The 21,428-nt window shown below is 46.7% G+C and overlaps 1 protein-coding gene and 1 long non-coding RNA gene across 2 annotated transcripts in view; one reads left to right on the forward strand and one right to left on the reverse strand.

Annotated features, from left to right (window-relative positions):
• Positions 1-21,428, reverse strand: part of RETREG1 (reticulophagy regulator 1) — a 121,473-nt gene that overhangs the window by 41,722 nt on the left and 58,323 nt on the right. The gene's annotated exons all lie outside the window — the stretch shown is intronic.
• Positions 1,978-7,655, forward strand: LOC135319451 (uncharacterized). The gene is made up of 2 exons (XR_010378055.1): positions 1,978-6,009; positions 7,497-7,655. It is a non-coding gene; the product is annotated as an uncharacterized LOC135319451 (long non-coding RNA).

Below are 21,428 nucleotides of genomic sequence, written 5' to 3' on the forward strand. Positions count from 1 at the left end.
TCCTGCCAGCTTTCTGGTCAACCTCCTCCCTCCTTTTCCTGCAGGTACCACCATAGCCACCCTACTTTCCAGCCCGGGACAGTCCCCGGTTGCATCTCTTGTCCTGGTATAATTAATAACAGACTCTTTTCACTCTCATCCGTGTACCCCATTTAGGCCATCAATTGTAGGATAACCCAATATATTACCAATTTCTTACCCTTATTTGTCAGAACTTCCATTTTGCTAATTTATGCTGGATTGTTGTTTTGATTATCACATAATTTATTATGGTCTCAGCAGGTACCCTCAGATGGAGCCAGATCTTTGCCACAGATGATTCTGTTTAGTTAGTGAGTGCTTCTCATACCTTCCAATCCAGTCCACGCCACATCCATCATCTGAATGGCCATCATGGATTGAACTATGTCCTCCCTTTAAAAAGATACTGATGGAGCAAACTTGTCTGGAAAGTGTGGTTTGGACACTTATGGATGCAGCTGCCCCAGGGATGCTGGAGAAGCCAGCCAGCCTGGTGGAGGTGAAAAGGCCCGGAGAGGAAGGACCAAAATATGGGAGAAGAGTCAGCAAACGGCAGAAGGGGAAAGGGGGTGAAGGAGTGGGAAGAAGTGGGGGGCAGAGGCTAGCAGGCAGCACCAAGAAAGACACAGCATCCTCCAAGTGATGTGTCCTGTGACAGCCACGTCTTTGTCACGCTGATCTCTGTGTATGTGTATTTTTTAAACAGAAGTATAGTTGATTTACAATGTTAAGTTAGTTTCTGGTGTACAGCAAAGTGATTCAGTTACACATATACACAGTCTTTTTCAGATTCTTTTCCGTTATAGGTTATTACAAGACATTGAATAGAGTTCCCTGTGCCCTACTGTAGGTCCTTGTTTCTTATGTTTCCTAATGAAAGATCATTACATATTGTTAAATTTTTAATTGTGATACTTAGGAGTTAAGGACCCCCTGAATCCACAAAGCAAAGTGTACACCCTGCAAATAACCCACTTGCCGACTTATTCAGTGGGTTCACAGTGGGGTCACGGCGGGTGGAGGGGAGCAGGAAGGGACAGGGAACCCGGAGCACAGGAGTAGCCTCTGGAAATGTGGGGAGGAAGAGGCCATCTGGCAACGGCTTAAGGAAGCGAGGAGGAAAGGGCTCCGTGAAACAAGCCAGGTGTTCGGACCTCAGGAGTCACATCACCCGACGTCACTGGCTTGGTCTGTGTGTCTTGCATCCACTGAGACCCATTTCACTGCACTGCACAGGGTCTCTACAGACTTGTCTGAGACCCATGTCCGAGGGCCTGTTGTCACTGGTGACCGGTCTCACTCCCACCGGCCCTCATGCCTTCTCTCCTCAAAACGCTGTTGACATGCCTCCATATCAAGGGGATTTCTCTCTCTCTTTTTATCTCTTCTCCCTCTCATCCTTCCTAACCCCCTCTCACCACCCACCTTCCCCCAAAAATCTTCTATAAAAGTCCAGCAAGAGTATAGACACTGGTAGACATCAAATTCCCAAGGTGCCAAACGTCACGCTTCCCTCCACAGAATAATCCTGAAGAATGATAATCCTGTTTCTGAACAATCTTGCTTGCTTGCTTGATTTAAAGCTCTCTTCTAAGGCTCCCTGTGTATTTCAGGGGTGGAGGTCCTTGACAGAGAATCTGTGGTTCCAAGGAAGTGAGAACAAATGGCCGCAGCAGAGGAAGAAGTCGGGCCGATCTCACTGCTCTCAGTAAACATAAGGAAATGGAAAATTTCTAAGGCCACGGATCGTGGAGACAGAGGTCTTTGTGGACGGCAAAGACCGGAGGGACTCAAACAAGAGCGGCAGGCAGCTCAAACCGAACCTTATCTCTTGCACTTAAAAATACAGGGCAAAACAGAGGGCAACCGAAGCCTAGGTTTACCTGCAGATTATGTAATACTTTTGTTATATGTTAATCTTCCTTATCACATGTTGCTTATGTCTGTGTTAAAAAGTATCTTTTCATTCCTTAAATAGCACCTGATAAGATGCTTCTTGGCTATCCATTTACCCAGTGTTTTGTGGAGAAGCCAAACTGAAATGGAGACTTTCCAGCTCAACAACCCAGAAATAGTTAATCATTATTAGTTTTAGGGTAAGGGTCCAGGGACCAGAATGCCTCTTCCTAGTCCTGTATCGCCATGCGTCATCTGATCCCCTTGTGGCCTTGGCTGGCTGCGCTCACCCTGCTGCCCCGGCCTCGGGGAGGGGTGGGAGATCTCGGACACTACGAGGACCTCCCCTCCAGGGAACAGGGTTTCCGGGAATGTGCTCCCGGCCTGCTAATACCCTGCAGCCTCGAGGCAGTTTTGAAGAGGAACCAGCCCCGTCAGGAGCATTTGCTGCAAGAGACGCTGGGTTATCTGCCGATCCTGGTCTGTGGGAAAGAAGCCTTAACTTAAGAGACCTCGTCACGGCTTTCCTGTAGGACAGAGCCCTCCAGTGACCCAGTGGACCAGTGTCTCCTTACTGCCCCAACCACCGTCTGACCGTCAGATAATAAACTGTGTGGCTTCTCTCCCTCGGGCACCTCAAGATTCCAAGTAAGATACGAGCAGCGATGTGAAGCTGTCCGTGAGTGAGTTCATTTCTAGCGGGGTCTGAGTAAAACTCTTTCAATGACTAGCAGAAAGCAATGAGCTTTAGAAAAACTGAGCAAAACAAATCCAAAACGTGACCCATAAAGAGCCTAAGAAGAGAAACTGGGCCATTAAGAGGGACAGGGTTATCTCTGAGTTCCTGCCTCCACAATTCCTTATGTACCCAGCACCTCTCCCCTATAAGAATAACAGGCTTGTTTTATTTTAATAAACGTTTTTATTCTGGAATGGTTTTAGGTTTTCAGAAGAGTTGCAAGGACAGCACACAGAGCCCCCGGATACCCCTCACTTAGTCTCCCCTGGGCTAACATAACATACGTAACAGCATATACGTTACCACCACACACTGGTCAAAACTAAAAACCAACACTGGTAAATTACTATGAACTAAACTCCAGACTTTATTTGTAGGTTTTCCCACAAACGTCCTGTTCTCTTCCCGGATCCCACCCAGGGCACCACGGTCATATGTCCTCAGCCGTCAAATGTCCTCAATCTCCCTGGTCTGTGAGAGTTGCTCCCTCTTTCCTCGGTTCCATACCTCACAGTTTTGAGGGGCATTTTGTAGATATCGGTTATTTTGCAGAATGTCCCTCAGTGTGGTTTTGTCTGATGTTTTTCTCATGATTAGATTGAGATTATGGGTTTGGGTCAAACGACCGCAGAGGAGAACGGCCCTTCTCATCACGTCGGGGGCTCCGTGCTGTCTACAGGACTTCTCGCTGATGAGGTTCACCTGCATAACAGAGTGTCTGCTCGGTTTTTCTATCGCCACGTTATTGTTTCTCCCTTTCCCTACTCTACTCTTTGAAGGCAAATCTAAGTCCAACCCATGTTCAAGGGGGAAGGGAGGTGGTACACAGGGACCCAGCTCTGCCCCTTGAATGCGGGAGCAACACTATATATTATTCAGAATTCTTCTGTAAGGAAGATCTGTCACTCCTCTCTCCTCATTGACTTATTTATTCAGTCACTTATATCAATAAGGTCTTAAGTGGACTCATAAGAACTTAGAGTTTGGATTATAACCCAGGGCTCTAGCATTGATTTTGTTGCTCAAATTGTTCCAGCCGCCAACTCTGCTCACCCTGCTGGCTCCAAGGGCTCCTCCTCCAACCCCTTAAGAGACCTGACCTGGAGAGGCTACCTCTCTGCTCTCTTGGCACAACTCCACTCACCTGGCCCAACCCTGGCTCCCACTCTAGAGCTGAGCTTGGAGTTAACCAGCGGGCACCCAGTCCCCTCCAAGATCGTCTCGCTCCCCTCCCACCCGGCGTCATCACCAGCCAAAGGGCAACACCAGGACTGAACTCAGAAGCCAGAGGTGGGCTGACACTTGGGCGCAAAGGCCATGGATGTGTGCCAGGTGGGGCGCTGCGTGCGGCCCTCCTCAGGGTGCCAGATGCCGTGAGGCGTGTCCTGGGAGAGGAACTGTCTGCCCACAGGAGCTGCCGCCAGTGTGTTCTTGTGAAAGCACGATAACCTGCCATTTTTTCCCTCACTCTGATCAGATTTCCAGGTTTGAAACCAAGTTCAGATTTCCCTTCCACGTGTGCCACGCGTCCTTAACGTTTCATGTTTCTTTCCTATTTTGAGTCTAGAGGAAGTCCATGGTTTGAAAATGGAAACGAGTCTTGGCTGCTTCACCTGCACCCACTTTTAGCATCAAACCATGGCAACGTCACACACACAGCTCATCACCAGTGTTCAGAGTGGATTCACGCCGCCAGACGCTACTTTCAGTCTGCTTATTTATAACCAAGGTGAATTTCTCCATCAAATTTGACTTTACATTTTTTTCATATGACAATGAAATCCTAAGTTGTACTGAAAACCAGAGCGGGCAATGACGGTTTAAGACATGTCCTTGTCTTGAATTTTACAAGCAGTAAAAATTTCAACATGGCCCGTGTCAGGAGCCATGAAAGATGCCAGGAACAACATGTGTTTCCACACCATCTGCGGAGGGACAGGCAAGAGGGGACACTGTGTTTAAGTGTGTCTTCCAGGATGAATGGGACCCCTTCTCTTGCCATGAAAGTGCCACTGCGTTCATGGAAGATTCCAGAGAGTCTCCCTGACAGTGAGAAACAGCTGTTCCTAAAAGCACAGAGTTACAAACCCTACAGGCAAAACTGAGGCTCCGCTTGGTGGTGTCAGCCTGAGAAACAGGCTTCCAAGGCTGAGATCCTGCCTCCCTCGGCCCTGCGTGTCCCTCCAAACAGGCACGTTCCTTTAAAATCTGCTTTGCTTCCTTTCGCTTGAAATTATCCCTCCAAAAGAAGATGTGGTCACGCATTTGTGGTCTTACCAAATCTGCCCTATACCAGAGCTGTACATTCAATTTCTTTACTTTGAATAGGAAGAACGGCTGAAATGACTTCCATCAGTGCTGGTTTGGGAAGCTTTTAGATGTCACAGAGGTTACCAGTTAGGAAAAAAATAAAAACAAGACTAATTAAAGAGAAGGACATTTATCACAGATTTCATAATTACTCGTGGGTGTGTGGCTTCACTACTGAAGGGGCTGTGTTACTATAAAATAAACTTTGCAAAAGTTTCTTCTAAAAGCAATATACTCAGTAGTCGTGTGATGAAGATTGATCAATGTGGTTTTCCAGAGGTGGAGGTCGTGGGGGGGGGACTGGGGAAAGGTGGTCAAAAGGTACAAACTTCCAGTTATAAGGTAAGTTCTGGGGATGTGAGGTACAGCACGGTGACCCGAGTTAATAATACTGTACTGTGTATTTGAAAGTTGCTAAGAGAGTAGATTTTAAAAGTTCTCATCACAAGAAAAAAAATCTAACTCTGTATGGTAATGGATGTTAACTAGACATTGTGGTTATCTCTTTGTAGTACATATATCAGATCATTAAGTTATACACCTGAACCTCATACAATGTTATATGTGAATTACATCTCAATAAAACTGGAGGGGAGATAAAACGAGGGGGAAAAAAGATTGATTAAATTAGCTGTTTATAGCTTGATACAACTTCCAGTGATTCTGCTTTTATTAAAGTCCTCCATCATAAATTAGGAATGAGGATTACTTGCTCTGGAAAATGCATCAGGCTCAAAAAGTGGCCCTAGTTTTAATAAAACTGACACAAAGGGAGACCAGGAGAAGCAGTATTTTAAAACTAATATGTAAGTAAGATGTGATTTTATATGTATATCTACAGAACTAAATCAGCTAACAGTGATTTTGCAGTGGTTACAATTAGTACAAGTAGAAAATTGGGCCCTTTAAGTTTATATTCCAGGAAGCCTATATAGTCAAGGTGGCCAAACGCTTTTCCTGGATCTTGGTGAGGGAGAGGAGGGCCGGCACCATACATTCGAGGTTCATGTATGTCGGGTACGAACTGATTTCCAAGGAGAATGGTAAGTCACCAAAATAGTCAGCTCTGGCCGCTATGTGGAGACCTGCTCTTCAGGGTCAGGAGAAGGTCTGGGGGTCAGTTAGGGGTAAGATCTGGCCCAGGTCCAAGAGGATGACAGAGTATGGGGGGGGGGGAGGTCAGGGCCACATGCTGGATTCGGGGCCCAGTGTGTTTACTGATGGATTAAATGCGTGGAATAGGAACATGGTGAAACCACACAGGACTTCAGTCTTCTCACCTGAACTCCACGCAGTCCTTAAAAGCACATTTCTGAAGACCATCTAATGGCCTGGGATGCTTGACATATTAAAACAGGTTGGAAAACTTTTCTGCAAATGGTCCCATAGTAAATATCACCAACTTTGTAGGGCACATGGTCTCTGCCACAGTTAATCAACCCCACTGCTGCCGCCCAGACAACACGTACACGAATGAATGCGGGCCAACCTCTCTGTATCTTGTGCAGACACACACACACAGACCACAAGCTATAAACGTGTGCTGCCTGCAACTGATTAAAGAAAAGTATCTGGAAGAAACAGTGGAGCCCCATATTAACAGTGATTATCTCTAAGGTCCTTGTTTTCTTTTGTGTGCTTTAAGTATTTTCAAAAATTTCCCCCTAAATGTGTTCCTTTTGTAATCAGAGAAAATGCACCAAAAAAAAAAAAGTGTGGAATTCTACCTTTAGAAATCTAAAAATGAAAACAAAGTTGGGATTCTGTGTTTTGGTGTCTTGATTATCCTTTTGAATGGAAATTATCTGCTACAAAAATACTTAAGGAAAAAGGTCATCAGTAAATAAATTCTAAATCGGTGGTTGACAAGAAAATAAGCTGTCATGCTTCCTAGAACTGGAGAGTCTGTGTGAGGAATGGAGAAGGCTGTTTTTTTTATTGCATTGGCTGAGTTTCTGGAAAAGATTGTATCTTGAATTAGCAGCTTGACTGTTTGCTATCTGGATAAACACTGTGTCGCTATGACTGAAATTGTCCCGCCATGTGGGTCACCCTGTCATATAATTAGCCTCTTACCGTATCAGATGCAAATCAAACCAGCAGCAGTCGCTGTTAATTCAGTAATTTAGCAAACCAGAGACACTCTTTTCATGGTGGATCCACATCTGATTTGATAGCATCGCCGTCCCACCGAAGACGGCAGGAGCACTGTTTGGTGGCGTTACTCAACAGCAAGCAGAAACTTGGAGTACATCAAACATCTTAAGGAATGCCCAGCTATCTTAGCTACTCTTTTTTAATGTCATTGATTGCATCACTGTGCATCTTGTCAGTCCACAAGCCGTGGAACTGGGTAGAGGGTGAGATTTAACCTCTGAGTATCCTTAAGTTCATGGAGACCGTACTCAAGCTCTCCCGTTCACGTTATCCTGCACGTGGTCGGGTTCATTGTCTCTGATCATCAGATACCGTTCTCCTTGCATGGAGCTCCTCTTCCCCTCTGCTCACTCCTCCTTTTCCTCCTTTCCAGGTGTTGATCCAAACAAACATGCTGCAGCTCGTCTCCATCTCACGTCCACTTTCAGGAAACCCACCCAGGCTGCCATCCTCTCCTCTGTTGCCAAATGTTATTCACTTCTCAATGCGATTGTAACTCCTGGCCTAAGCAATAAACCACTAACGGGCCGCCTCTGGTGTCCTGTCCTCTCACTGCTGGCACACGGCCTGGGCTCCCAGGGGCAGTTCTGCCAAGAGACCACAGCAGAGAGCCTGCGTGGGTTCTGATACTGGCTCGACCTGCCAGCTGTGTGAGCTCGGGCAAGTTACCTAACCTCTCTGTGCCTGTTTCCTCGTCTGTGAAATGGGCATCATAACAGTACTTCGTAACAGGTGCTGTGAAGACTTAACGCATATGTAAATGTTGTAAAGTGGATTAGATCAAGTGTATAAGATGAAACGAGAATGTTGTCATGTGCAAAACCCTGAGAACAGGGCAAGCACTTTGACTGTCCTACTTCTGTGTTTGTTTTAAAAAAAAAAATACAAGAGACAGACAGAGATTCAATCTTACCTCTTCCACGGTGCTCTCTCCAATCACAATGATCTCTCCTTTCTCTGTCAGCAGAATACCAGTGTAAGGAATGCATGAAACTAATTTTTTTAGATTTCCTACTCTTTCATTTTTGATCTTTAATTACTGCTGGCCAGTTCACCTCCTGAAGAAAGATAAAAATAACTGCACCAAGGAGTGCTTACTAGGTACCCAGTGCTCTATATTAGTTATTTCACATAATCCTTGAAACTTCTTGGGGAAGGTGTTGTTCGAACCCCTTTCGGAGATGAAGAGACTGAGGTTGAGAGGCAAAGCATCTTGCCCAAGGCCACAGGGCTGGCGAACGGCTGAGCCAGGGCTACGTTTTTCTTCTGTTGACTCACCCACTGCTCAGAGCATAGTTCTAGACTTGTCACACGTGCTTGTTAATTTCATAGTTTGGTTAAATGGCTGATTCATTTAATAACAGTTCATGGACGGCAACTGCAGGCCAGACATCAACAGGAGGGCAAAGATTAGACATGCTCTCTGTTATCACCAAGGTCACGTCTGGCGGAGAACACAGACGACTCAACAAGCAGTTACCAGGCAGTGTGAGAGGCGTGGTGATGACAGGGAAAGTACCAGAGATACGAGAGGCCCACCATGAGCACGGGATGCATGCGTGGGGTCTGCGGCCAGCAGACAGGGCTTCCCCGGGAAGAAATGTTTCAGTGATGTTAAAGGCCTGGCTGGGGTTGGGAGTGGGGAGAACTGCGGGTGGAAGCAAGACGACCCCTGGTGCTGTGGCTGGGGACCGGGAAGGGGGCGTGGCGAGAGAGAGCTGCAGGGGGGATACGCGGTCCCCGAAGCATTAAGCAGGATTTCTTTTAACAAATTAGGCGGCAGACAGCTCTGAACCAGGCTTCCCTTTACAGCGTGTGCAGCGAGCAAACCGACTGGGAAGGTTTCCGCGTGCTCCTCCTCCAATTGCAGGGTTCCTTTACACCAGAGGAAGCGGCATCCTGAGCACAGCATCAGGGGGCCGTCGGCCCTTCCGGGGCCCTGCTGACCTGTGAAGGATGCTGGGATGGAGGGAATGGACCGTGTCCTCCTCGGCCTTGGAAACCTTCTTTTAAAAGCAGACACAGGAAGGCAGACCCTGAGACCAAGCAGTGCGTCCTGATACCCAGTGGAGACCTGGTGACGCTGAACGTCAGTAGCATGTCTGTCACTCAGGTCTGTGGGTATCAGGCTGCTGATGCGGTTTTCCAGAACATCAGGGGATTCATCTCACTCATTAGTGTTCCAAAGGTTTCCCTTTTTGTTTTATTTCCCCTTTTTGTTTCCTCGTGCTGGGCCTCCATGCAGACTAAAAGGGAAAGATGAAAGCAATTACCTAGATGCCGTTTTTAACATTTTTGCAAAGTGCACCTGGATCATTTACGTATTTCTGAAGAAACTTTTACAAATCCCCTGAACAAGAAGATAGAGGCATGAATTCTCTGCATGAAGTACAAGGCAGAAAATTCTCCTCCAGGGGAAAGTCCTTCAAAAGGTCTGGGCAGCGAAAAAGAATGACACGTCTTCTCCACACCCACTGACTGATTCACAGTAATGAACGCTTTCCCAACAACAGTAACAAACTCCAAGCATCAGGGTGTGTTCCAAGTAGCTGAGACCTTGATTACGTGTGAGAACCGTGTTGTCTACACATGTTCTAAGACACGTGATACAAGGTACCCACTGGTCTGACGCCCTGGGAAGCGATGCTCCCTGAGGTCGTCCGGTGACCTGCACACCTGCCCCGCCCGCCGGAGCGCGCGGACGCACAGAGCGGGTGGAGAGGAGCGATGGCCCTGCGGACTTCAGCCAGCCTTATCAGGGCAGAGGCAACCATGTGATAATGTGTGAATGAATCAGAAGGGGAACCCGGGGTGTTTCCACACTCACAGTAACGTTCACACTGCATTTCCAGCCAGTTCTCACCCTCCTCTGCTGGGTGTTTACTGGCCACTTTTCACATGAGCCTCAGAACCACCATCTTACTAATTTGCTAAGAGCAGATGCCCCGTCTGAATTATACTCAGGGACTGCTGTGATGCTAAAATATCCCTTCCAAACCCTCAAACGGCAATGTTTTCTGCTACCAACTTTCTCCTGGCAACGATGGGTTCAGGTCACTCATTCACTCATCGAGCATTTTTACTGAGCACTTATGAAGTGGCAGGCACTGCACTAGGCCCTGGGGGTACAGGGGTGGATAAGGGAGACGTGGTCTCTGCTTCACAGAGCTCCCAGGGTGGTAGAAAAGCTGGATGTGAAACCAGTGAAGACACACACAAACTTGCAAGAGAGCCACTTTTTAAGAGCTACAAGAAGCTGGGTCCTAATGAGGGAGAATTTAAACCAGACCGTCTACATCGCATTTCCTTTCTTTCCCCTTCTCGCTCTCAGATGTCCACACGTGTGTTTTCAGTCAGCGTCAGTCCTGCTCCTCCTGACCTCAGCGGTGCCAAGTGCAGGGAGTACCCCCACAGGACCGGAGTTGTAGGTTTGGGATGCACGCAGCTGCAGCTTTGGGGGTTGACAGAGGAGCTGTCTGCTCCGTGTAGGTGCTGATCTAAAATTGCACAGGAGCACGCGAGAGCTTTATGAGTCCTTCTATGTCCTCTGTGCCCACCCCCACACCCACCCACTGCATGTCTCTTGCTCTCAAAATGGACCATCCCAACGCTGGGACTCATCACAGCTCTCTGACCAGCTTTCACCGATGAAGAAGCCTGCCTCTTCCCCTGGGGGAGGCGGGGGGCTTGAAATCCTTGAGCCCTCTTGTTCACTCCCAGAGAGGAGCTCTCACAAAATGCCCAGAAGCCAGACAGTGCTGACCAGACCCAAACTCACTCCTTTACGTCTTCAAATACGAGGAATCCGATTACTCCCAGGGGCAACGAGAGCTATAAGGATTGTAAGTCAACCTAAGAGGATCACCGCACAAAGCACAAGTTGCCAACCTGGTCCCCCCTGGGAGCCCGGACATGCCAGCATTTCATCACACTTTAACTCCTCTCCCCAGGCGCCACCAAGACACACAGGGGACAAACCCGTCTCCCATTTCACTTCCTCAGCACTCTGATGTTTATTCCCTCAGCCCACCCAACAGGAAATACTAACAGCACAGAGGCATCAGGGCAGGTTGGGTGGAAAACCACAGCCCACCTGGGGGGTACAACCAAAGGCACGGGGCCAATGGCACCGAAGCAGAAGGATGCCGAGATCGTGGGGGGTTTAAAAAGTAAAATTAGAGTTGGAATGTTTTATCACTAACGGGCTTCCAAGTTCATCTCGGACTCCTGCTCTGGCAGAGCATTTTGGCAGACCGGGGTAAGGTTTTGCAAATACGGATTTGCTGGAGGGTCCCCCTAGACGAGCCCTCAGCGCGGGGAGGAGAGCAATTTCACGGAAAAAAAGAAAGCGCTCCTGTGCTGAGCTCTGAGTGCCAAGATGACAAAGGGTCCATTCTCAGCCTGTCCTTCCAGACTCTTGCCTACTCTTCCTCTGACCAGTCCCCGCCCACCCCACTGGCCTGTCTTGTCCCTCCAGACGAGAGCACCCACCCTCACGGAGGCTGACCTGCCGGCCCGGGACAGCCGTACAGACCAGAAAATCATTGGTTTCCGGAGCCCATGCCGAGGGGCCAGGCACTTGGTGGGCTTCCATGCGTTTTAATCCCCACTGCCACCCCCTGAATTAAACAGCCTTTCATTCGCCCCACATATCAAAAGTGAAGAAATGAGGTTTTTCAACTTGCCCAGGACCAGGTACCATTAAGAGAGCTAGGTTGAGACCCCCAGGGCAGTGAGCCTAGGAGCCCGTTCTGTGAATGCCTCCCTTATTCTGCCTGGATGTCCAGGCCTCAGCCAGGCTGCCAGCGGCCAGCATCTGCAGTGGCAAATCAGAGGGCATGGCAGTGGGTCTCAAACGGTGTGTGGCTGGGACCACAGACCAAAGGCTTTGGCTCTTTGAAGGGAAACGGACGGTGCGAGGCATGGAGATGGATGCAGGCAGCATGGTGACTTCACGCCCACAGGGCCCTTCATCTGCTAAGGACAGAGTGACATTCCTTCCCCGGGGCTGCAGGCAGGGGCTGCTACTTTGGGAGGAAACGCAAGCCAATAAGCGCAGGAATTCTCGTTCCTCAAGTATACCCACACAATACAGAAGACTTCTGCTCTCAAGTCTATTCAAGGATCTTCACGGGAAGAACTCAGGATCATCTCATTTTACCAATGTCTGTGGGGTCAAACACAGAGTGGGAGCAAGGCCAAGGCCGAGCAAGATTTCCGGAGCTGCAGCGCAGCCCTGACCTCAGAGAGGATTCGGAAACTCAATCCCCCACCCCAGCCGTCCTTAACTACGGCCGGGAGCAGAAGCCCCCGCTCCATGCTGAAGGCTAAGCTGCCAACCCCAGGGGAAAATGAAGGAGGTGACCGCTTGGGGCAGCGAGAGGATGAGCACGCCTCCTGGGTCCCAGGGAGTCTGTTCTGAGCAGGGAGGTGGCTTCAGATCAGGGGCTCCTCAACTCCTCACAGAAAACACTAACAGCAGCAGCCGTGACAGCTCCGATGAGCCGGCCACACACCTCCCTGTTGGATCTGAGCCAAGCCGTCCCAGGGCTCTAGGGGGATTCTATCATTATACCCATTTTAAAGATAAGCACAGTGAGGTAGAGAGAGGTCTGAACTCAAGTCTGTCATAACCAAGATGACCTGCCTATAGGCATAACCTCTGACCTCCTAAGATGCCCTGCACCCTGCCCGTGAGGTCACCCAGCCCACTTTGGAACTGCAAGTGCTCCTCTTCAAAGGAAAACTGAGGATTGTAAGAACCTGTTACAGACTCACTTTGTTTTATAAGATTTTTCACATGTGACTGAAACAATCTCCTCAGACGTAAAGTTCAGAATATCCCTTTAAGGAGCCTCACCAAATCTCTGCTCTAGAGGCCACTTCCCTGGGGACGGCCCAGCACTTCCCCTCCACACGACCAGGGACATCCGTGGGGGACACCGAAGCCTGGGGGGAGGCCCTGACCTCACGGTCTATTAGGAGGCACCTGGAGGAAATAAACAAGCTATTTTGTCCTCGCACTCACGTGCTCTGTCCCAAAGCCAGTGGGGAGAGTCCTTAGAATTCAGCGACTAATCAGGTGATGGGCTGTAAAACACTCCCCTGAATGTCATCAGAGTCCAGGCATTTGCACCGGGAATCCAGAAATAAGCTGTCACCAAAGGGATGTGTGCCCGCTGGAAATAATCTCCAGAACATGTTTCATAATCTAGGGCCAGGATTCAGCAAGCCAGACAGGGAAGGTCAAGCCCAGCCCCTCCTCCTGCACACCCAGCTTCATCTCCTGCCTGCCGGGGCCCCGGACCAACCGCCCCTGCTGACTGCCTGTCCCCAAGCCCCCAAGTCCCTTCCCAACAACCCTCAGGAGGGCCACCTGTCCTGGTACCATGTCCTGCCGAGTCCATTCACTGTCACCGCAGGCAGACCTCACCCACCGCTTCCTTGACCTGCCTTGAACGTGTTTTGAGTCACCGTCACAATTTAAGAAGCACTGTATTCACCAGACATCTAAGCATCAAGTCATTCCTGGTTCAGATTCTCCACTTACCAAATATGTCTGAATTGAATGACATGTTTTAAAATAACCTTTCCAAGTAACGTTTGCTCTGAGAAGAAAACGTGAGTGACACTTTTACATGAACAGATAAGAATTCTGTCTGAGGAAAGTGACCATTCAAATCATTTTTTTTTACCTTACGACTATCTTCTTTGTATTCCTGACTGCTCTTTGGTCAGGACAAAGGATGTGGCTGCTGATAATACAGACATTCAGTGAGCAGATTTATGAAAATTGGTCCTACGGGAACCCTTTTTGATGGGGAACTAGGGGTCCAAATTGAACAGCCTGGATCTCCCAACTAAAAATGACCAGCAAGATAAGTTTTATTTCCTAGGGCACCAGTCTCTAGCCTACTGACACTTTTAAAGCACTTGTAAATTTCTTAAGAACAAGTCAATTGCCTCATTATGCTTGTTTATTGAGCAGATTCATTTGTGAAGTCAATAACTCATAAAACTTGAGAGGACAAAGTGTACAGATGGGATGGGTTGGAGGGGACTGATGAGGCTTGACTCGGGAACTCCGAATTAACATTTCTGTCACGCAGAAGCTCCCATCTCTGCAGACACAGGCCAGGGCTAAAGAACGAATTTGCTTCTACCACAAATTCAGTTATTACCAAAAGGATCTGAAACGCTGAGAAGCTGAAACCCTTTGATTCTGATCCTGTTAGGAAATTCACAAACCGGTGAATGATTCACTCTGGCTGTAGGAAAATCAAATCTGGGAGAGGTTTAGGCCGGTTAATGAATAATCTGGAACTAACTGATGATTATGTAACAGGGGGATGGAAGGAAAGGGATAGCGGGGTGCCTGTGCCCCACACACATGGGTGCTGGGCACTCACATTCATCAGCTCACACAGGCTCCACGGAACCAATGAGAAATGACCTTCCTGAGCCAGAAAGAGGACACTTTTCATGGTTGGATAACACGTCCTATGTGTCTTTTGGGGGGACTCAAGGAGCAGAGCAGTTGTGTAACAGGGATGATTCAGAACAACTAAAGGGATCAAAGGCATCAGTTCCATCAAGTGACAAGTAAACAGTGCGTATATTCTCCGTGGCGTCACTGCTCTTGAGAGATTCCAGGACGAACACCACCTTCCTCCCAGCCCTGCCCCCAAGCTCACCCGTTTGAAGAGACACGGGCTGATCGTGACTTTCTTTCATATTTCATCAGCTGAAACAATCTGCCTCGATTTCACACTTGATTTTGCCCTTAGAAATGCAAATGTAAAGCTCGAGCACGCAGGTTTCACAATCAAAGCTAATCTACATGCCTATGGTTTCTTGTTTCAAGAAAAACTCAGTGAGGCAGTGATTATTTTATTTAAACACAGGGTACGTGTGTGCAGGGGCCATTGAGGTCTGAGGGCTGAGGGCAGAAAGGTATAGAGTTTCTAAAATAACAGCTTTATTGAGATAACATTTTCAGAAAATAAACTGCATGTGCTTAAAGCACACAATCTGGTGAGTTCCGACTGGTGATTACCCCCGTGAAGCCACCAGCAGAAACAAGATGCAGAACATGTCCGACGCCCACCTACAAAACAGCTGCCCACCCACAAAACACCTGCCCACCCTGCTCACTGCAGACCAGTAATGGTACTGGGGGAAAAGGCACCCCACCCGACTCCTACCTGGAGGCTTTTCAGTTGGGGGTGGGGAGGGGAGGTGCACTAAAGTACGTGTGTCTTTTGTTTCGCTCAACTATATACAACAGAAGCAGGTGAACGGGCTTTAGAAAGACAGAAGACAGGCCTGGGGGTGGGGGGTTCTCAGCATTACAACCTGTTCTCCAACCTCCCAGCCCTCTTCAGTGGTTGCTTTTACAACATGCAAACAGGAAAGCCAAGAGCCATGCCCTGGCAAACCAGCTCAGAACTCAGGTCTACACTGTCGGTCTCTGTGCTGTGCCTCCATAAAGCGTCTTTTCCTTTTTTAAATGTATAACACATTACTCTCAAAAGTCAAAGGACCCTTTAATCATTTTGACCAAAAATACGTGCCACACAGCACAAGTGAAGGGACATCTCAGCCACATGGAAGGGTGTCAGAGCTAGATCTGGAATTAGCCTTAGAAAGTTTTATAAAATTCCTGCTGGCATCTAAACAGAACAGCTCCTACTCCCATTTCTGTCCTCGTTCATGTACTGGTATCGACTGCCGTACCCGCTTTGTTTTCCTTTAAACAGCTTTATTGCCGAGGACACACAGTACACTGTGCATATTTAACGTGCACCATTTGATAACTTTTGACACACCCACAAAACCATCACTAAAATCAACACAATAAACAATTCCATTGCCTTTCCAAAGTTTCATGGTGCCCTTTTTTTTAACTGAAGTATAATTGATTTACAATGTTTCAGGTGTACAGCAGAGTGATTCAGCCCAACGCCCACCAATATATATTTCAGAATATATATATTTTTTCAAACTTTTTTTTCCCACTATAGGTTATTATAAGATATTGGATATAGTTCCCTGTGTTATATGGTAGGACCTTGTTGTTTACATATTTGACATATAGTAGTGTGTCTCTGTTAATCCCAAATTCCAAATTTATCCCTTCTCCTCCCACATGCCCTTTTTAACACCTCCCTCTTGCCCTTCCCTGCCCTGCTCCCCCCTAATCCGTTCCAAGGCAAGGACTGATCTGCAGATTTCTGTAACTTCAGATTACTTTGCATTTTAAAATCTTCATACAAATGAAATCATGTACCTTTTTTTTTTGTCTGGCTTCTTTTTTCAGTCTATACGCTGCCGAAGTGAGCGCAGTCTGGCTTCTTTTATTTAATATAATTAGTTTGAGACTCATCCACGTTGTTCCATTAATTCATTCCTTTCCACTATAGAGCAGCATTCACTGTACGGAGAGACACCATTTACTCATCTCTTCACCTGTCAATGGACAGTTTTTGGCTATTACAAAGAACGCCGCCATGAACAATCACGTCCAAGACTTGGTGTGGATACATTTCACTTTTCTTGGGTAAATGCCTCGGAGTGGAATGGCTGAATCACATGGTCGGCATTTGTTTATCTTTTGAAGAACCTGCCCGGCTGTTTCAGCAAACGGTTGTACAGTCTGACATTCATTGCCACCTGCAGAATATGAGAATGGCAGCTGCTCCACATCCTCACAGCACTGGGTATGGTCGGGCTTTTTAAGTTTTGGCCATTCAGAGAGGGGTGGTGGCATGTCATTGTGCTTTTAATTTGCAGTTCTAATGAGTAATGATGGTGAGCATCTTTTCATGTATTTATCTTTGTTGAAGTATCTGTTCAGATCACTTGGGCTTTTTTTATTGGGTTGTTTGTTTACATATTCAGCTTTAGTTCTTCATGTACTCTGGATACAAATCTTTGGTCAGATATATGATTTGCAAAACTTTCTCCCAACCTGTGCCTTAACTTTTCATTCCCTCAGCAGTGCCTGCTAAGGAGCCAAGGTTTTCATCCTGATGGAGTCCACCTTGTCATGTTTCCTTTCGTGGATCATGCCTGCTGTACTGGATCCAAAAAAATCCTTCTTTACCCTGGGGGTTGTGAAAATTTTTGCCTATGTTTTCTTCTGGAGGTTTTACAGATTTAGGTTTATATTTAGGCCTATGTTTTAACACCTTTTTAAATTAATTTTTGTGTGTGGTACAAGGTATGGATCAAAGTCTAGGTTTTTGCATATGGATATTCAACTTTTCCAGCATCATTTGTTAAAAAGTCACCTTTTCTCCACTGAACTGCTTGTCGAAAACTGGTTGTCACACATATGTTGAGTCTACTGCTGGACTCTCTACTTTGGTCTACTGACTTCTTTACCACATTGCCTTGATCATCGTAGCTTTAAAAAAATACATATCCATCCATCCATCTATCTATCTATCTATCTATCTATCTATCTATCTATCTATCTATCTATCTATCTATTTATTTATTTATATAAATGGGGGTGCTGGGGATTGAACCCAGGACCTCGTGCATGCTAAGCATGTGCTCTGTCACTGAGCTATACCCTCACCCTAGCATAGCTTTTAAAGAAGCCTGTTTACTTTGTTTAGTCAGTAAGGAAACTGAGGCCCAAGAGTCGAACTAGCTCAAGGACCAAGGTGTCTCCCTTCCACTGGCGCCATATTATCTCCTAAGATTTAATGACTTTACATGCAACGAGAAATTCTATGCCAAGAAAAAATTAGCTGATATGATAGATCAACATATTTTTACCAAAATGCAGTCTCACTTTTGTGATGAAAACAAGCTTTAAATTTATGGAAAATGAGTTTTTAGCAAGCACAAAGTAGTATGTTCCCGTCACAAAAAGCATAGCTCTCCAATATTTAGAGATGCCCGCCCACCACACTGCCTGATGGGCAGGGCTCCCTTCCCTCCAGCTCAGGTCCCCCCACCAGCCCTGACCATCTCTAATTCTTACACACCGATGACACCAACATTCTGTTTGCTTCTTCATTGTTCGCATGTGATGGAAACATTTTAAATTCTTAACTATACCTTTATTTGCCCATGTACCGTTTAAGAAACTATGTTCTGGGAAAGGAAATACAAGCTGTTTGGTATAGGGCGCAGCAAGGTGTGGAGTTAGAGCCAGTGGCTTTGCAGGGTAGGCGGGCATGGGTGGATATCTTTGGCCCTCCATCACTTTGGTCAAGTTAGTTAACCAAGCTGTGGTGTCCTTGCCTTTTAAACCAGGCTAACACTTCCTTCCTCGTGAACTGCCATGACGCTAAATCAGGTGATGGTGAAAGCATTTAGCCCAGTGCCTGCAAATATTAGGCACTAACAGATGACAGTTCTTAGCAGTTACCATCATCATCACCCAGGAGCCGCCTGCCTCCTCAACTGCCCCGCACTGTACTCCAAGCCCCCCATCAGCTCCCCCTGATTCCTGGGGTGCCTTCCTGCTGCTTCTTCTGTTCCTGGCCATTTTCCAGCTCCTGGTTCCTTACATTTCTTCCAGCTTCCATGTGATACTCTGAGTTCAAATAGTAATCCCTTCTTCACGAATGCTGGATGGGGGGGTATCTGTTTGTTGTCACCGCAGAAGCTTCCAGGGAAAGACCGGTAACTGGGCTCCTCCACACTCATGGTTCTCCCTGTCCACGATGCTGCTCCTGGTCATTTGCAGCACTGTCACTCCAGGGGACTGGGGGAGCGTGCTGGACCAGAGGCATTCCTGGGCATCGTCCAGGCAGTGAGCTAAAAACCCCCATCCCTCAATGAGAGAATCTAAACCAGCCTAGTCTTCACAGGTCATAAAAAGCAAAGCTATTCGAGTCAATGATTAAAATCCCAAGAGGAAAAAAAAAATAAAGACATTTCCTTTGGTACCTCTGTGTTTCCACTGCAGGAGCCTGGAAATTCATATTCTTAATAAAGAAACATTCAACATTTGAAAAGAGGTGTGCGGTTAGAAGCAACACGTTACTTCAAAGATGCTTTTATAGTTTAACTGAGATAATATTATAACAAGTGATTGGAAAATAGGAATAAAATAGGGTGCGGATTCACTATACGTAAAAATTAAGATCATATTGACCAACGTGTACAAAATAAATCTGGTGGCCTACTTCAAGGATCCATCCCTTTCTTTTTTCTTACTGTGTCTTAAAATGACTGTTTCTATGAGCAAAACAGAATCAATCTAAATATAACCATGGACTGCCTCCCCTCAAGGCATAATGTACCAATGAAACCTTTTCCTGATGATGTAATACAGCTATTTTCAGTCTGGTGCCCATGACTCTCTCTTTTCATGTAGAGCAAATGGCAACAGAATCTCTTCAGAATGACTGAAAAGGTGAACTGACAGCTTCAGCTCTGCCTGGCAATGTACAGCTCTTATCTGAACTATCTCTCTGATGTTTGAGAACCGTACCCCTTGTTCCAACACCAAGGGGAATGCAGTAAAATCTAGACAGACTTCGCGGCGCTGTGCTAGCTGCCCGGCGGGTGCCTGACACACAGCAGGCGTTTACTAACTGTTGGAAGAACGGAGCCACTGGCTCAAGCGCAGGACCCACCGGGGCCGGTGGCCCCAGAGTTTAAGCAGGGATCCAAAGCAGCAGCTCTGTGAGAGCCCTAGAGGGTGACCATGGAAACCGTCACCTCCTCTGCTCTAGTCACCGCCCGGAAGGCTGACATTTGTCAAGTGTTCCATCCCTTTACAAATAGCACAAGAAGTTCAAGTGAAGTATTCCAGAGTCAGGCCGAAGAGGGCAGATATTTTATGGAGGGAAAGCACAGAGGGCTAAGAACTCCCAAACAGGAAACGGGAGAACTGGTTTCCGTAGAGTAGAAGGAACGTTTCTCATACAATCCACACTTGCTTTCCACCATCCTCTTGCAGAGCCCAGCACACAGCTGGCTCTCTGTTAACATCTGCTGAATAACCATGAGTGTGTTACCAACAATGGGCACTTAATTTATGATCCTGAAACAATAACTCTCATCTCAGCTGCATTCATTTTGGCTACAGAACGAGATGGATGGTTTCGCCAAAGGACTTAACTGGGTCTTCCAAGTTCCCCATTCAATGTGTACAATGAGCCCCTCCCATAAATATGAAGGTCTACCATATGTTCACTTCTGTAACAGCAGGTTTTACAAAGCCTTTTAGCTCTGACTACATGAAGACACAAATGTGGCATCGACATCATGTCGAACTTCCCAATAATTTCACATCCTGAAATTTCTGCTGGGTAAAATTGTTCTGGTTTTGAAAGGCAGGAGAATGGGAAGGTGTTAAGTAAATGCCTTAAAATTTATGTTGGATAAAACTAATAATTATGGCCCAAAATTCAAGAAGCACTTAAAAGATACTGAGGGTTAGGAAAAGATAAAGCAGCCATTTTCAAAAATAAATAGGGAGACTGGACTTTTAGGCTTATATCCCATAACTGAAAAATATGCACACATATCAAAAAATACTCTGAACATAGACATAGAATAAAGATCAATATAATTGTATGAAAAGTATTCTGACCTAATAAAAAATTTAATGGCAGATTAAGTTATGAGTCCCAATTCTTCACTCCCTGTAGTAGTATTAGTTGTCCACACCCTTGCCATGGCCCATGGTGACCAGATGTATTCCTCTCTTCTTGGCTTTGGGGCCAACTGTGTATTAACAGGCAGAAACCTGAAATGTGCCTGAATGATTGGTGTTTCTCCAGCCTTAGTCCATGAAAACAACATGCCTTAGATATCTCTGGTCCAACGAGGCCAAAAGACTGATGAACAGGTCTGGATGCACCCAAAACTTGGAGCAATGTCCAGCCCAAACCAGATGAACCCCAGCCAACCTACAGACACACAAGTGAGAAATAAATGCTGGCTGTGTGCCACTGAGATTTCTTTTTATGCATGTTTGTTACACAGCAATTCCTGACTGTGATCAATCCTTACATAATAAAGAGAGAAGTGGGGCAAATTAGGGAACCACATGCATTCATCATCAATGCTGTTTCTGTTTGGTTTCACAGGAACCGCTGATTAAGAAAAATGTGACAGGATCTGGAGAGCACTGTATTACAGCCTCTTTAACCAAAAGTACTTTATATAGATCCACTTTTATATTTTGTCTGGATTCTCTCCTCCTGTAACATGAAGGAGGAGCCAGGATCTGTCAGACTTCAGGGCTGATCAGTTAACAGCTCTGCCGGTGATACTGACTTGATGTTAGGTGACCTGCCAGATGAAAACTCCTCCCCTCGGTCCCTACCAC

The sequence above is a fragment of the Camelus dromedarius genome, chromosome 3, assembly GCF_036321535.1.
Source record: "Camelus dromedarius isolate mCamDro1 chromosome 3, mCamDro1.pat, whole genome shotgun sequence".
NCBI classification, from domain to species: Eukaryota; Metazoa; Chordata; class Mammalia; order Artiodactyla; family Camelidae; genus Camelus; species Camelus dromedarius.